Below are 9,309 nucleotides of genomic sequence, written 5' to 3' on the forward strand. Positions count from 1 at the left end.
TCTTCCTCAACCTTCTCCTCCTCTTTCCTCCAAACACACTAACAACTATGAGTTTCTCCTGCAAAAATGTAGACCACCAGAAATATCCTTGATTCCCTTGTAAAGAAATTCCCATTCTCTCCATCTCAGTTAATTTTCACAGGCATCAATTATTTGGCATGTCCATGGAAATTCCTTTATCATTGAAAAGCCATTTATCTATGAAAAGACTAAAGTAGAATAACTGATATAACATGGTAGAAAGGGAAAGGTGGCAGGTGTGTGGGGAGGATATGAGGAAAGAGGTGACCTTCTGCTTTACACTTTCTATGGCCCCATAAGAATATAAAAAGCTGAGGACCTCCATGGAAAAGTCAACCAAACCCTGCCAACATGAACCGTCTTCTGATCCTGGCTTTTGTTGGAGCACCTGGTGATCCCTCCTAATCACCTTATATCTCTTACAACTGTCTCTGGCCTGTAGTACATTCTGGCCATTCTCTCAATCTATGCTTCCATCTTCTTCTTTAGTCATTGTTCTTTCCCATCCCACCCCCATATCTTCTAGCCTCCCTTTCCAAATCCCTCACAACTTAATTCACCTCTCTTAGTCCCCAGTATGCACAAATATAGGGTCTTCTATTAACCAAACCTCTCCATGCAGTGAGAGAGGTGGAAATGTTTGCAAATGAAACTTTTGGGGACACAGGCTAGGAAGGAAGGAAACAGGACCAAGTGAAAAAAAAATCAATGGGTTAAAAAACAATAAGGTCCAAGATAAGAGAGAACAAGTTAATGAGAAGGCTAGGAATAGGATGAGTAGAAATAGGAAAAAAAATTCCTGAATAGGAAGAGATAGGATAAGGGAAGGGAAAAGATCACATTCAAAGTAATGAAATGTGAGCTTCTTAAGGGAAAGAAATATTTCATGTTTATCTTTGGATCCTTCAGATCTAACAAGAATAGATGTGTAATTAATGATTATTGATTGATTCTACTGCCTGTGAAAATAAGAATAGTCTTCCCTGTTTTTAACCTAGAGAAGTAGAATGAAGGAGAGCCTGTGTAAAATAAGATAGAGCCCAATGCAGGATGCAGGTTGGGGAGAAGCTACAAGGGGCTGAAATGACATGAAGGAACAGAAGGAACAATGGAGGGCAGAAGAATGTCCAAGAGGGTAGAAGACCCCGTCATCTAGATGGGGCTTAAAAGAACATGGATAGGTGAAGTTACATTTATTCCTTTTCATTTTTATACTCTTATATGTGATTCTAGTGCTCCTGTCAGATTGCCCATTGTTTAAGTCTTGAAGAAACCAGGTGAGAGTATAATAGATAGAAAGAGAAGACAAGGAGAAACAGAAAGATAGAGAAATACTGAGATACATAGAGAGAAAGAAACATGGAGAGAAGCAGAAACAGAGACATAAAAACACACAGATATGGGGCAGCAAGGTAATGCAGTGGATAGAGCACTGGCCCTGAATTCAGGAGGACCTGTGTTCAAATCCGGCCTCAGACACATAACACTTACTAGCTGTGTGACCCTGGGCAAGTCACTTAACCCCATTGCCTAGCCAAAAAACAAACAAACAAAACACACAGATATAAGTAGAAATGGAGAGACAAAGAGAAAAACTTAGACAGTGAAACAGAGCTATTGATTATGTTAGGCATGGTCATAATAGCAATGATCTCCAAAATTCGAAGGAACTTTGTAGAAGATAAATTCTAGAAATGACCCCTAGGGCTTAGACTTCACATGCTGCTAAATTCTCTTATCTAAAATTTCCCCCCAAGTTGCTTTCTCCACTGATGATGATGATGATAAGATCGTTGGGGGCTACACCTGTGAGGTAAACAGCCTCCCCTACCAAGTGTCCCTGAATTATTTTGGCCAACATATCTGTGGTGGCTCCCTCATCAATGACCAGTGGGTAGTGTCAGCTGCTCATTCCTATGAATCGTAAGTGATAGGACTGGGGCTGCCCCCAGGGTGGGTTGCACAGTGAGCTAGCCTATGGTACCTTTTGGAGACCTCATGAAAGAAAATGAGGGCTATTTGGATTGAAGAGCAGAAATTCAGAGAAGTTAGACTCATCCACCGCAGGGCAGTCTGAGAACAAGGTTAAGGGTGGAGTCAAAACAGGGTAATTCATAAATTAAGCTAGGTGTTATATGGCTCAAAATGAGTGATACAGAGTAAGCAAAAGCCCAGAATTGAGAAGGTGGAACCCTTTTTAGTTGTCTAAGAATAATGTGTCATTCCTCTATGCCACCCCATCATTAACACAAGAAGAGGGCAGGCTTTTGCAACATCCACATCCATCCCTTGCATTTGCTCACAGAGCAGGATTGTAGTCAGTGCTACTGGACACACACAAAGAGAGGCAAACACACACATGTAAGCATACACAATTCCATAACATACATAATTTTTTACATTTACATTTTACATTTAAAGTGATCCAAGCTGTATAGAGTCCTAGGTAGAATGTCCACCCAGTTCTTAGAAGAGAGTACCCTTTGTGGCCACATCCTGCATTGAAAATAATTTTCCTTATCAGTCGACTTCAGGTGAGACTTGGAGAGCATAACATAGAAGTCTTTGAAGGGAAATGAACAGTTCATCAACTCAGAAAAGATCATCCGCCACCCAAACTACGACAGGAAGACTGCGAATAATGACATCATGCTGATCAAGCTGAAAACCCCGGCTGTCTTCAATAGTCGTGTGGCTACCATCTCTCTGCCTAAGTCCTGTGCAACTGCAGGCACTGAGTGTCTCATCTCTGGTTGGGGCAACACCCTGAGCTTTGGTGGTGAGTAGTTTTGCCCTGTCCCATACCTTTGCATTAGATCAACCCACCTGACTTTAGGTTAGGTTCTCCCATTTTCTTGTTCTCTATAATATATCTCTACCTTTCCTCCCCTTTTCTTATCTCAGGAAACCCAGGACCAAAATAAATACTTCTTGGATGATGAGAACAACCAATACAGAAAAACTTCAAAGAACCTTTTCCAAAATATCCATTTCTTTTGACTATCCCACTAACACTAGCCTACCTCCAGGGTACTTCCCTACCTCCCCACTTCCCATTAAATGTCACATTAATGGAAAGAGGAAACTTTATGAATGAATTAGGGGAAAGGCTAAAATTAGTCAAAATTACATCTAGAAGCATATAATAGTCAAGTTTCAAAGATGGAGAGACACTCTCTAAATTTTTTTTTATTTGCTCTGTCTTTGGCATTCTAGTCTTACCTCTGATTCACTTCCATTCTCTGTGTCTGAATCTATATCTTAACACCTATCAGTTTAGACATAGCTAGGTCTCTCTTTTGGGGAGTAGCGAGGTGGTACAGTGGATAGAGACTCATCTTGCTGAATTCAAATCTGGCCTCAGACACTTACTAGCTGTGTGACCCTGGGCAAGTCATTTAACCCTGTTTGCCATAGTGGTCCTCACCTATAAAATGAACTGGAGAAGGAAATGGCAAACCACTCCAGGATCACTGCCAAGAAAACCCCAAATGGAGTCATGAAAAGTCAGAGATAACTGAAATGAACAAAAATTCTTAGGGTCACACAGCTAATAAGTGTCTGAGGCCAGATTTGAACTCAAGAAGTTGAGTCTTCTGAATCCAGGCCTGGCACTCTACCCACTGCACCACCTAGTTGCCTTAGTATACAGGGTAATATACTAGAAACCCATTTTGTAATTTACCAGAAGTCCATTTTCTATTTCTAGAGGCACAAGCTAAATTTGTTAAAAATTTGACTGCCTTAAATAAACAATAATAATAACATTCTCTCTCCCATGGGGATAAGGTAGAAGCATCTTATTGTAGCTCAAAATTTGGCCTGATACTAATATTCATTCATCAAACATATTCAGGTGACTATTATATACAAGGTGTTGTAGAATCCACATGGACATGAATAAACTATGTTCTTCCCTGAAGGAGGTTACATTTGAGTAGGGCTAAAGATAGAGCCTGGATTAGTGATTTGACTGCAGCAGAGAGCTCCACAGAGAGATGACCCCCTTCTATCACTGCAGAGCAGATCCATCTCTGAAATTTAACAGTCTTAGAGAGAATTGCTTACAAAACTAAGAAATTAAGAGGCCTGCCTCATGTCACATAGCCTGTATGTGTCAGAAACAAGATTTAGATGCAGATCTTCTTGGTTCTAAGGCCATGTCTCTATCCATTAGGCATCACTGCCTTTCTACAGTCTAGTACAAGGGATGAAACAGTGACACAAATGACCATCATATAGAGAAGTATGAGATGTGTCAGGAGAAATATCTGGGAATTATGGAAGGTCAAAGGAAGGAGAGATACAAAGTATTTTCTCTTTTCCGTACTAAAGTTCCTAAGTCCCTTTCGCCCAACTCTGATCTTAGGATTTAGCACTCTGTAAGGTAGGCTGTGCTTCCTTCTTTAGTCTGACAACAGCTCTGATCCTCCCCCAAATCCCATTCTCTTCACAGCTGACTACCCAGATCTTCTGCAGTGTTTGAATGCTCCCATTCTGTCTGATGCCCAATGTAAGTAAGTCCTCCTATCCTGGTAAGATCACTGAAAACATGGTCTGTGCTGGCTTCCTAGAGGGTGGCAAGGATTCCTGCCAGGTAAGGCCCTGCCTTTCCATAAGTGGAAGAAAATAGCACTTTCATTAACCCCAACAGAGATTAGGGTTAGGAGAAAGGTCTCTGAAAAGAAAGGAGAGAGGGAGGCTGTCCTTACCAGTACCTTATCAAGCACCTCTAGATGAGTTGAAGGTGGGCTGAATGGGAATAGTCCTAAAGAATTGGAGGGACAGGAATGGTCAATGGAAGATGATGTTGCAGAAGGACTAGATGTCCATAGAGTCAGGGATTGGGCTGGATGACCTCTGAGATTTCTTCCAATTCTGAGTCTGTGACTCCTAGCTTCAGACTAAGGTGGGGGCTGCAGTCTCTTCCTTTCCCTGTCCTCTATGTTCTCCATTCCCAGGGTGACTCAGGTGGCCCCGCGGTGTGTAACAGACAGCTCCAGGGTATTGTCTTGTGGGGCTATGGCTGTGCTCTCAAGAGTAAGCCTGGTGTCTACACCAAAGTCTGCAAGTACGTGGACTGGATTGAGGCAACTATTGCTGCCAACAGCTAAAGGCACCTGAGCCCTGTTTCTGCCCCTTCCTTTGGTATTCTGTGTAGGAACATGATGCCAATAAAATGATCTTTATTACTTGCTCTTTCCTGTGCTTGAGTTTCAATTCTTTTTTCTTCTAAGGAAATGGGAATGTGTTTGGACCAAAATGTGGCAATAGAGCATGACCCGATGGCAAACTCACCCATCCAGAAGTCAATTCATGTTACTCTTTATATGGAGACAAGGGAGTGACTCTCTCTGGGATGGGAATATTTTCCCTTCATTAAAAAACAAAAACAAATGTAATAGACCCATTTTTTTTTCATTTCATTGGTACATGGGGTTAATTTTAGCATCAATCCTTCTTTATCCCAGCTACTGAGGAGTTAGTGTTATTAGAACCCTGCCAGGTTATCATAGGCTAACTGGGAGACATCCCTAAAGGAAGCTTATGGAGGTTAGTCTATGGAGGGGTTATATACCCCAACTGTTTCTTCCTGAAACTATTTTTCATAGTGCTGACCATGAACCTCTCTTCTTCATCCCCTAAATCTTCTCCCTTTTTGATCATCTATCATTTATTCATTCAATAATTACTGTGGTGAATACTACTAGACCCTAGGCTGAGGGATAGAAATCTTATGTAAGATGTGGTCTCTGGCCTGTAGAGCTTATAGTATAGTACGGAGATAAGAAACAAATTCAGAAAAATAAAATATAAAATACTATATAAATACATTAGAGAATTGAAGAATAAGCTACTCTAATATCTGAACCTGTCTGGCACTAGGTAAGACACTGACTTCTCTCAGCCCTTTAGTTTTCTCATTTGGGTTTTTTTTTTAGGCAGTTGGGGTTAAGTGACTTGCCCAGGATCACACAGCTAGTAAGTGTCAAGTGTTTGGTCTGAGGCCGGATTTGAACTCAGGTCCTCCTGACTGCAGGGCCAGTGCTCTGTCCACTACACCACCTAGCTGCATCTAGTTTTCTCATTTGTAATGTGGGTATCATAATAACACCCATGTCACAGGGTTGTTGGAAGGGAAACTTGCAAAGTCTTTTATAAACCTTGAACATTATAAAAGTGTTACATATTATTATATAGCTACCACCAGTGAGAATGATGGAAGGTTTCCTGTAGGAAGTGATATTTAAATTATACCTTAAAGAGTAGAATAAATTCAGGAAGGAAAAGGGAGAGAAAGAACAGATGTTTCAGGGATCTCTCAGTCTTCTCCCCCTCTCCAGGTGCTGTGACTCCCAAGCTCTGGGCCTGCAAAAGGACAGTTTCCACCTCTGAGAAGAGAAAAAGCATCTGGGGTATTTTTAGACTAATGGTGAGGTGTTGGTAGAGGCAGGGGCTTGGAGTCCTGGGGAAGGAGGTTCTGTAGTTTCTACAAAGGCAATACAAAAAGAAAGGGGCAAAAAAATGTGAGGGACTCCATGGCATAGACATCGAAGTTACCTGAAAAGATAAGAAGAAAACAGAGAAAGACCACACACTATATGAGAGGGCTGTAAAAAAATGTTGGGCCTAATCAGGAGGTATCTGAGTTCAAATCCTGCCTCTGATATTTATAAGCTGTGTGAATTTATATATGCCATTTAAACTGTCTATAGTTCAGTTTCCTAACCAGTAAAATGAGGATGGCAATATGGTTTTGAGGAAGCATTGTAGAAACTTCAAATTACTACTTAAATATGAGTTGTTATTGAGATTGATTGGAATCTGACTAGAGATGTTATGGGTAGGCAAGAAAAGTCAAATTCAGCTTGAACTGAGAGAGAATATAGGCTTTCCAGAGAGCCAGACTAATGAAATCCTGGACTCAGAATGGACTGGAATTAGGGCATGAAGCTAGAATATAATCCACCTGCATGAAACTAGAAAGATATGTTTGCAGTGGGTACAAACTACATGTTTTAAAATCATGAACCAAAAAGGAGAAAGCTGTTTTCCTGACCTCACCAGTTGAACAGAATTCATGTTACCCAGTATTCTCTGCTTCAAGATCATAAGGTCTCTTAGCTGTGCAGGCTTCCCCAATACCTTTTAGCCCACTTCCAGTGCCTCCTTTAGACACCCAAAGTCAGACAAAGCAAAAGTCTGTGAATCTATGTTCATTTCATTTCCCAGCTTCTACAAGGATGACATGGCTCTCTATCTAGGACCTTTCAGTTATGTGGTTTGAGTGTTACTTTCTTTAAGCCTAAACGAATGGAGTATGCCACTGTATTAATTATGCAGCAAGGGAGTTTAGTTAGCTGAGTGCAGCATCTGAATTGCCCAACAAATGCCAGTCTACTTGAACTGCTAGGCCAGAGTTTGTCTACTCTCTCGTGCATGTAATGAGTATCTTCTCCATTGTTCGCAGGAAAAACAGAAAACCTAGACTGTTAATCCCCTGGGGCCACAGTGGCATAAAAACATTTTTGACTTATCTATCCCTGGCAAGGTCCTGATCTAATCTAGGATATGACATGGAACCTTGTTCAAAATATTAAAATATGAAATCTGCTGTGCATAGTTAGCTCTAAGCCTAGGTCCTCTGATGCATCACATTCATAGACTCGGAGATTTATCGTAGTTTATTCAGAGAATAAAGTAAAAAGGAAGCTAGACTTTTTTTTTAAATTTTTAAACACTCTTGTGTGACTAAAGTTGCCTTTACTTTTCTCCTTTTCCTTGCCCTTTGCCCATTTCCCTCCTAGATTTTTGGGTGAGGATGGGAAACAATCCATACCATGTATGCCCACTACTTCTTTAAAAGAATGGTTAGAAATGATGTGAGCTACATGTTTTAAAATCATGAACCAAAAAGGAGAAAGCTGTTTTCCTGACCTCACCAGCTGAACAGAATTCATATTACCCAGCATTCTCTGCTTCAAGATCAGAAAGTCTCTCAGCTGTGCTGGCTTCCCCAGTACTACCTTTTACCTCACTCCCAGGGTCCTTTAGACACACAGTAATAATGTAACTGCCAGAACTTCGTTTATTTTGCTCTAGTTCTGGTAACAGTTTCCATACCTCCTTGTATTATCTCCATTAACCCTATCTGACCCCAGAAGAACAAATGCCAAAGGCATAAAAAGTACAAATACCATTCGTTTTGTCTGATTGACTAGTTTCCTCCCAAAACAACAGCAACAACAACAACAAAAACCTGTTTCTTCTACCTTCTCTCTGTTCTACATACAGTTGTGGTAGACTCATTGCTGGTGATATGTCTGACCTATTCTATCTCATCTAACTTTTTTTTGTGGATGATGTCCTGGGCCTTAGTACCTCTGCAGATTTTTAAAAAGTTACTACAGCTAGACTACAGAAAGCAGGCTTTTAAATAGTCTATCTACAGCAACATTGGAGATAAATCTAGATTTTGGATTCTTTTAGTCATTCAATCGTATCTGACTCTTTGTGACCTGGCTTGGGGTTTTCTTAGCAAAGATTCCAGAGTCATTTGCCATTTCTTTCTCCAGTGAATTAAAGCAAACAGAAGTTAAGTGACTTGCCCAGGGCTACACAGCTCATGTGTGATGTGGGATTTGAATTCAGGTCTTTCTGACTCTAGCCCCAGAGCTCTATCCACTGCGCCACCTAGTTGCCTCCGTTGAATACTTAATTTTAGTTAAAATTAAGTGATATTATTCAACTGTAATCAACAGTACTTAGGATGTAATTCATCTGTGAATATTTCTATGATAATTCAGCTTAGTTATAGTTGTGGGCAGATAGGTGGTGCAGCGTACAGAACACTGGGCTTGGAACCAGGAAGACTTATATTTGAACTCCTAAGTTCAAATCTGACCTCAGACACTTTCTAGTTGTTTGGCCCTGGGCAAGTCACTTAACTGTTTACCTTAGTTCCTCATTTATAAAGTGGGTTACAGACAGAAATGGCAAAACATTCTAGTATCTTTGCCAAAAACAAAAACAAAACAAAACAATCCAAATAAAAATAAACAAGCAAACAAAAAACAAATGGGGTCACAAAGAACTGGATACAACTGAAACAATTGAACAGTAAAATCAACTTAGATATTCCTTACAACGTTGATGCATTAAGCATCCATTTTCCTATTATTTTCTTAAAATTTCACTTTCTAGTTTTCACACTTCATGGAATCAGCAAAATACTGTTTATCATTCACCCATTAGATATGACAAGTACTATGAAAAACTAAATTGTTG

At 40.4% G+C, this 9,309-nt stretch overlaps 1 pseudogene; it reads left to right on the forward strand.

Annotated features, from left to right (window-relative positions):
• Positions 1-372: 372 nt before the first annotated feature.
• Positions 373-5,135, forward strand: LOC114027275 (annotated as a pseudogene).
• The last annotated feature ends 4,174 nt before the right edge of the window (positions 5,136-9,309 follow it).

This window comes from Vombatus ursinus, unplaced genomic scaffold, assembly GCF_900497805.2.
Source record: "Vombatus ursinus unplaced genomic scaffold, bare-nosed wombat genome assembly UNPS02014858.1, whole genome shotgun sequence".
In the NCBI taxonomy this organism is placed as follows: domain Eukaryota; kingdom Metazoa; phylum Chordata; class Mammalia; order Diprotodontia; family Vombatidae; genus Vombatus; species Vombatus ursinus.